General features: G+C 42.4%; 1 long non-coding RNA gene across 2 annotated transcripts in view; it reads left to right on the plus strand.

Annotated features, from left to right (window-relative positions):
• LOC108521798 (uncharacterized) overlaps positions 1-7,833 on the plus strand; it is a 66,992-nt gene that overhangs the window by 804 nt on the left and 58,355 nt on the right. For both annotated transcript variants that reach the window (XR_001883281.1, XR_001883282.1), the window contains one exon: positions 2,715-2,785. This is a non-coding gene — a long non-coding RNA (uncharacterized LOC108521798). The remainder of the gene's footprint in view (positions 1-2,714; positions 2,786-7,833) is intronic.

Raw genomic sequence — 7,833 nt, forward strand, 5'->3', positions numbered from 1 at the left:
CCCCCCACCCCCCACGACCCCGCCGGCCCCATCTTTCTTTTGCATCGCCAGCAGAGACTGGCACGGCCTTCTTACGTGCATTTGAGATTACCTAAGGGCGTAAGCAATATTTCCGCTATCACGGATTAAAACTTTCGACGTAACGGTGTTATCTGAATCTCACTGGTTTTTGTCGTAATCCTAGTGAGTTCGGCTCACTCTGATCTGAAATGCTAAATGCAGTTCTTGGAGAAGACGCCCTTTGGGAAGTAACGCTTTTTTGCGGCCCTGAAGAGATGGATTTGAGGTTGAGGATGAAATGTTGGTTGTTGGGGCACTGTGGAGCAGTGGGCAAGACTTTGGAGAGGGCCTGCATTCGGAACCTGCGTCTTCAGGCGCAGCCGGTGTTGGGCAGTGTCTTAACCCCCAAGGCCACTGTTTCCATGGCAGGAACGCGGCTTTAAAAACGGAACCATCCTCAGCGTGGTTGCGAGAATTTAACCTAAAACAGGGGTTGGCCTTGTAAAAGCTCAGTATTTCACATAAGCGTTGAACACTGACAAGACAGTCATTGTCAGTGTAGTTTTTACCACAGTTATTAGATTTATTCACCCTAAACTTAAGTGGATTTCTCCCTTAGTTTGTCTATTGTTTCATGAACTTTAAGTCTTTGTACAGACTTTGAGTTCCTACTATGTGTCAGGCTCTTTCAACAATTGTGGAAATCTTACCTTACCGTCTGATTCGGGGTGACAGCCCCGTTTTAGAGATGAGGAAGCAGGCCCAGTAGGTAACTGTTATCAGTTGAGGGTAGCTGTCCGAGTTCTTGACGTTTTCAACAAAGAATTGGACAAAACGCACAAACAAAGCAAGGCAGCGAAAGCAGAGATTTATTTTAAATGAAAGTACACTCCACAGGGTGGGCACCGCCTGGTGCAAGCGGCTCAAGAGCATTGGTCACAGAATTTTCTGGGGTTTGAATGCCCTCTAGAGGTTTCCCATTGGCCCACAACCGGTCCGATTGGTTGCGGGAGGGGACCAATAAGAGGTACTTTCATTTTTCAACTGCCCCGCAGAAAAAGGAGGGGTTGAAATGGGAGTAGCCTCTGATACCCAGTCAGCAAGAATGGGCCTTAGGCTCCCTGCCTCCAGCCGCCAGCCTTCTGCCTCATAACCTGCTCAGGACCACATACCTGGGTTTCAAAACTCTGCTTTTTCTACTTCATGAAGTTGCCTTTCAAAGACTCAATATGTACTTGAGAAGCCTGACTCTTTAGCTGTTTTCTCAGTGAAGGGAAGCAAAATACTACAATAAACACATTATGTAAAGATTGTGCATTTAAGTTTGGTTTTTCTCTTCATGTTAATTTTTTTTTTTTTTTTTTTTTTGAGACAGTCTCATTCTGTCACCCAGGCTGGACTCCAGAGGTGTGATCTTGGCTTACTGAAGCCTTAACCTCTTGGGCTCAAGAGGTCCTCCCACTTCAACCTCCCAAGTAGCTGGGACCACAGGCATGTGCCACCACACCCAGTTAATTTTTAAATTTCTTTTTGTAGAGATAGGGTCTTGCTTTGTTGTCCAGGCTGGTCTCAAACTCCTGGGCTCCAGCTGTGCACCCACCTTGGCCTCCGAAAGTGCTGGGATTACAGGTGCGAACCACCATTCCTGGCCCATATTAAATTTTAATCTTAAATACCTTATTAAAATTAAGTGGGCATAAGTCATTGATATTTTTCTAATTATAAATATTATACAAAATTTTGGAAAATATAGAAGTTCTAAACAATAAACCTAAAATCACTAGTAATCCCACCAATCAAAGAAAACTGTTAACTTTTATTGTAACATATGCAGTTTTTTTTTTTTTACAACAGCTCTACAGCTTTTTGGTTGTTTGTTGTTTGTTTTGTTGTTGTTGTTGTTTTGGAGACAGAGTCTCACTCTTTCACCCAGGCTGGAGTTAAGTGGTGCGACCTCAGCTCACTGCAACCTCCGCCTCCCAGATTCAAGCAATTCTCGTGTCTCAGCCTCCCAAGTAGCTGGGACTACAGGCATGCAGCATCACGTCCAGCTAATGTTTTGCTAATTTTTTTAAAATTTTAGTAGGGACAGGAAATTTTTACCACTTTGCCCAGGCTGATCTTGAACTCCTGAGCTCAGGCAATCCACCCACCTCAGCCTACAGGCATGCAGCATCACGTCCAGCTAATGTTTTGCTAATTTTTTTTAAAATTTTTAGTAGGGACAGGAAAATTTTACCACTTTGCCCAGGCTGATCTTGAACTCCTGAGCTCAGGCAATCCACCCACCTCAGCCTACCAAAGTGCTAGGATTACAGGTGTGAGCCACCACACCCGGCCTACACACAGTTTTGTAACTTGTTTTCTTCACTTTATATTGAGCAAATTCTCATATGACTAAATATACTCTTCTAAAGTGTGGCTTAATATCTTCATTATACTTTGTATTTTGCATCTGTGATAACATATTATTCTATTATTTTCATTTTTCCTCCTGTTATAAACAGTCTGCACTGAACATACTTTTACATGAATCTTTGAGTGTATTTTGATTCTTTACCATAAATTCTTAAAATATAATTCCTAGGTTAAAAGGCATTACTATTTTAAAAGCAAATATATATATTGCCATGTTGGCATATAGCTCCACAGAATATTCATCAGAATAATTGGTTCAAATATAGGGGAAATAACAGGCTTTATGTTTTTCACAGATGAGATAGAATACGTTTTGAGCACATACGAAGAAAATGACCCCTAATTGTTAATTAGGATGAACAGTTTGGTGAGTTCTACCATTATTTATCCTATAACCCAAAAATTCCAGTGGTATACAATCATCTAAAAAGGAATTTATGAAATGATTTAGAAATATTTACTGAGGTGAGTAAAATGAATGTGTAATGTCTGCCCTTGTGGAACTTTAAAACCTCTTTGAGAAGAAGGGGACCAATATGTATTGAATGCCTTTCATGTTATGCCAGGATATTTTATTATGTAATTTGTCTAATTTAAATCCTCACAGTATTTCAAGGCAGATATTATTATAATCCCCATTTTAGAGATGAGGAGACAGCTTCAGAGAGATTATATATTTTTGTCAAAAGCCATGTGGAAGGTAAAATGGCTCCAAAGCCTAAGATTTTTCCTCTATACCACGCTGCCGCTCCCAAAAATGTGGTTAAGTAGAGTACGAATAAACAAATATATAGAAATACAAATATTAATGCAGGATGAAAAGGGATAGCATTTAGGAAGTTACTTTTGAAATTGATGAGCTCTTCTTTTTATTTTGTTTATTCTCATAATTCCAACATCTTTATTATTATTATGGCCAGAATCAGCTACAGGTATGGTCAGAATAGGTTTAAAGGAGGAAAAATCCAAGATTTGAGTGCTTTCTGTCTGGTGGAAGCTTTTTGTATATATTTTTGTCAAACCTGACAGATATGGTATTCTGTCTAGCGAAGAAGTTAAGATTAAAAAATATATGAGCTTCCTTGGATCATACAAACACTGAACCTAGATTAGAATTCAAATCTTTTTGGTGGTTCAAAGCCCATTGTGCCATTGTAGAGAGACAATCATACCTCAAAGGTGTAAGAACATAAGAACCCCCCTCTAACCTCTTGAGGTTTGATATTTGAGTCTGAGAAATAAATAGACAATAGACCTATTACAAGGAGAAAAAGCACAGCGTAACTGATTTATGTGCAGGGGAGCATCACAGGAAGGTGAATGCCCAATTCTAGTAGCACTAGACCCAATAAGGTCTAGAAGTTTATATACCCTTATTCATAGGGGAGAAGGGAATGCAGGATGTAAGCAATTTTAGAAGAGTAGTGATTTTTACGAGATGAGTGGGTCCATAGAACAGACAGTAGTCTGGGACACAGTTCACCTGGGCTGTAGGTACGGTGTTTGATTTTCAGTCTTTTCCTCTGTGATATGAGTTTAATTTTCCTTGGTTAATGAAATTTCAGTAAGAAGATTGAAGACGATTGTTTTCCTCTTCAGTGGATTGGATCTTTAAGTAGATAAGGGAACTTCAGAGAAAAGTCTCTTCCTGTGCTTCAAGAGAGGAGGAGGGGCAAGAGATGGGGGGTGGGAGAAGGTCAGAGACAGACCCTAGTTCTGAGGCTGCTGCTTTAGTACAAAGTATTGGTATGTCAAAGCACCATGCTTTGGGGTATCATTTTCTGAGCCCCAACAAAGGAAACTTGGTATTGTGGTTAGGAGCCACCACTGTCTGAGTTCAAATCCTGTCTTTGCCATGTGCAGGTTATCTCTGCTTCAATCTCCTCCTCAATAAAGAGGATGATCATGATAGTACCCATCTTAAAAAAAAATTTTTTTTAATCAGGTGGATTCTAACTATGTTGCCCAGGCTGGTCTCAAACTCCTGGGCTCAAGCAATCCTCCTGTCTCAGTCTCCCAAGTGGCTGGGATTACAGGTGTACACCACCATATCCAGCTCAATACCCATCTTATAAGGCTGCTATTAGGATACAATATTTGTGGTATTTATCCATCTCCTGATACTGAATAGTTTCTGTAGCAAGGTACATAGGCACGTGAGTAGGTCAATGTGACCTACTAATAACTAACACTAATTACTAATATGGGACTACTTGTTTACTGCTTGCTAAACTGCTGCTTGCTCAGAAAGTTCTGGGCCGTTGGCTCTGATTCTTCAGCTGTGCTGGAATCCACTGTGCGCCTGACATCTATCTGTCTAGGTCTGTCACTTCACCTCTTGGGACTTGGGGGCAAGAGAGGCTGACACAGCTATGACGATGCTCCTGCTGTTTGCTGTGTGTAATAAACTGTCTTGTTCTGATCCGTTGAGTCTCATTGTCTCCTTTTGGCACCTGTGGAGAGATAGCAGGTTTACTCCTTGCTACCTAAAGTTGGGGTTCTCTCCTGACTCTCACAGGGTTAACATTAAATGAAGAACATTAAGTGAGATAATATATGCAAAGCGGTACACTATCTGGTCAGTAGTCGATGTTTGATAAATGGTTGTTCTACATTTATAATCAATCAAAATCTATCCCCAAAAGCTTTGGTTTAAGTAATGTAAAACCAATGTAAAAGTAGCACCTTATATATTTATGGGGAGACCAATCTGTTTATGGACCAGAAAATTACTTCGCCTGATAACTCAAGATATAAGAGATTAGTCTAGACCGGAAACCACATTTATTAGTCATTAAATGCAGAGGGAGCTGGAGGCAACTAGCAATCAAGGACCTGGGAAACAGGTGGGACAGAAAATAAGTGGATGCATACAATTTGTTCATATAATATTGAGTTATATTAAAAAGGCAGTATAGGCCGGGCAGTGTGGTTCATGCCTATAATCCCAGCACTTTGGGAGGCCGAGGTGGGTGGATCACTTGAGTCCAGGAGTTCAAGACCAGCCTGGCCAACATGGTGAAACCCCATCTCTACTAAACCTCGTCTCTACTAAAAGTACAAAAATTAACCAAGCATGGTAGCGCATACCTGTAATCCCAGCTACTCAGAAGGCTGAGGCACAAGGATCGCTTGAACCCAGGAGGCAAAGGTTGCAGTGAGCTGAGATGGCACCACTGCACTCCAGCCTGGGCGACAGAATGGGACTCTGTCTCAAAAACAGAAGGCAGTATATACGGTAGCAGAAGATAATAAAAACAGTATATTTAGTAGCACATTATATGATTGTTTTATATGATTGGCAACATAATGGTTGATAATGCTGGTTCTAGAGGCCAGATTTGAATCTTGAGTTTGAATCCTGCCCCCAGTACTTACTGGTGGGAACTTGTTACCCACCCTCACTAGGCTTATTTTCCCATGACATAGGGATAATTTTTTGTTTCTCCCAGAGTGGTAGTGGATGTTAGGAGTTAATACAAGGTTGTTCCTCTATCCTTCCTGAAGATACGGTTTTAAAACCATTAGATGGAGTGAGCAAAGTATGCACCTGTGCTGGGGTATGGGGTAGTCACAGTGGTCCAAATGGAGTGAGGAGAGCATCCACATAAGAGAGAAGCCAGTGTGGGGTGTCAGAGCCTGAGTAGGAGGAGGAAGGTATCTACATAGGAGGGCGGGCAAACATGGGAAGTTGGTGCCTGAGGAGGTGAGGATGGTGATCACACGTGGTGAGGGGCAGCCCAGCACCAGCCGCTGGAGCCCAAGTAGAATGAAGCATCCCCAGAGGGTGGCCTGACAGGGTGTGTTGGAGCCTGAGTGGGGTAAAGAGGGTGTCCACACTGCAGGGAAGAGGGTGGCCTGCTGTGGAGTGTCAGAGCCTAAAGGAAGCGAGGAGGATGTCCATGCTGAATGACCTGGCGTACCGTGTCAGAACCTGAATGGAATGAAGAAGAAATGCAGGGGAGGGGACAGGGGCAGGAAGGGAAATTTGTTACAAGGGCACTAATCAAAGGAATCAACCTATACCAATGAGCATACTTAATGCTCAGGTTTTAGTTTCTAGAAACCGCTCCCCACTAAAGGAACCAGGATTCCTTCGAACATTGGCTAATTCCAGTCTTCTTCACTATAGTAACTGGTAGACACTATCTTATTACAATCCAATGATCAAACAACGATCATTAGCAATTGGAAAATCAAAATCAGGTGCCACATGATAAGATACAAAGAGAAGATGCATTCTGTGGTATTCTTACCAAAGCCACATAACCTGAATCTAGTAATCAGGAAATATCAGACAAACCACATTGAGGAACAAAGTGACCTGCAGTGTTCAAGAGTGTCAAGGCCACAGAAAGATCTCCATGATAAATTGCTGAGAAAGACAAGGCACAGAACAACTTACAAAATATGCTGCATCTGTGTAAAAAGAGAGGGCAGGGGATAATAAGCTATCTATTTCTGTGTATGTGCATAGATATACTGGAGGGCTCTGAAGATACTAAGAACACGGGTTACCTATGGATGTAGTGGGAACTACACTGAGGGCAGACAATGATGAGACTTTTCACTATGCATTTTAAAAAAAACTTTTAATTATAAAATTCACATACTTTATTAACCATTTCAAAGTATACAATTGAGTGGCATGTAGTACATTCACAATGTTATTGCAACCACCACCTCTATATAATTCCAAAACGTTTTCGCAACTTTATTTATTTGTTTGTTTTGAGATGGAGTCTCGCTCTGTCACCCAGGCTGGAGTGCAGTGGTGCAACCTCGGCTCACTGCAACCTCTGTCTCCTGGTTCAAGCGATTCTCCTGGTTCAGCCTCCCAAATAGCTGGGATTATAGGCACATGCCACCACACCCGGCTAATTTAATACTTTTTTTTTTTTTTTTTTGAGACGGAGTCTCGCTCTGTCGCCCAGGCTGGAGTGCAGTGGCCGGATTTCAGCTCACTGCAAGCTCCGCCTCCCGGGTTTAGGCCATTCTCCTGCCTCAGCCTCCGGAGTAGCGGGGACTACAGGCGCCCGCCACCTCGCCCGGCTAGTTTTTTGTATTTTTAGTAGAGACGGGGTTTCACCATGTTAAGCAGGATGGTCTCGATCTCCTGACCTCGTGATCCACCCGTCTCGGCCTCCCAAAGTGCTGAGATTACAGGCTTGAGCCACCGTGCCCGGCCAATTTTTGTATTTTTAATGAAGATGGGGTTTCACCATGTTGGCCAGGATGGTCTCGAACTCCTGACCACAAATGATCCACCCGCCTTGGCCTCCCAAAGTGCTGGGATTACAGGCGTGAGCCACTGCACCCGGCCTAAATGATAATGTTTAAAACAAAGGTAGTAAGTTCTCAAAACTCACCACTTGTTAGTTATTGAACCACACTAGCCTCTGCTCGTTTTGCTCT

This window comes from Rhinopithecus bieti, unplaced genomic scaffold (assembly GCF_001698545.2).
Source record: "Rhinopithecus bieti isolate Rb0 unplaced genomic scaffold, ASM169854v2 scaffold_61298, whole genome shotgun sequence".
NCBI lineage: Eukaryota > Metazoa > Chordata > Mammalia > Primates > Cercopithecidae > Rhinopithecus > Rhinopithecus bieti.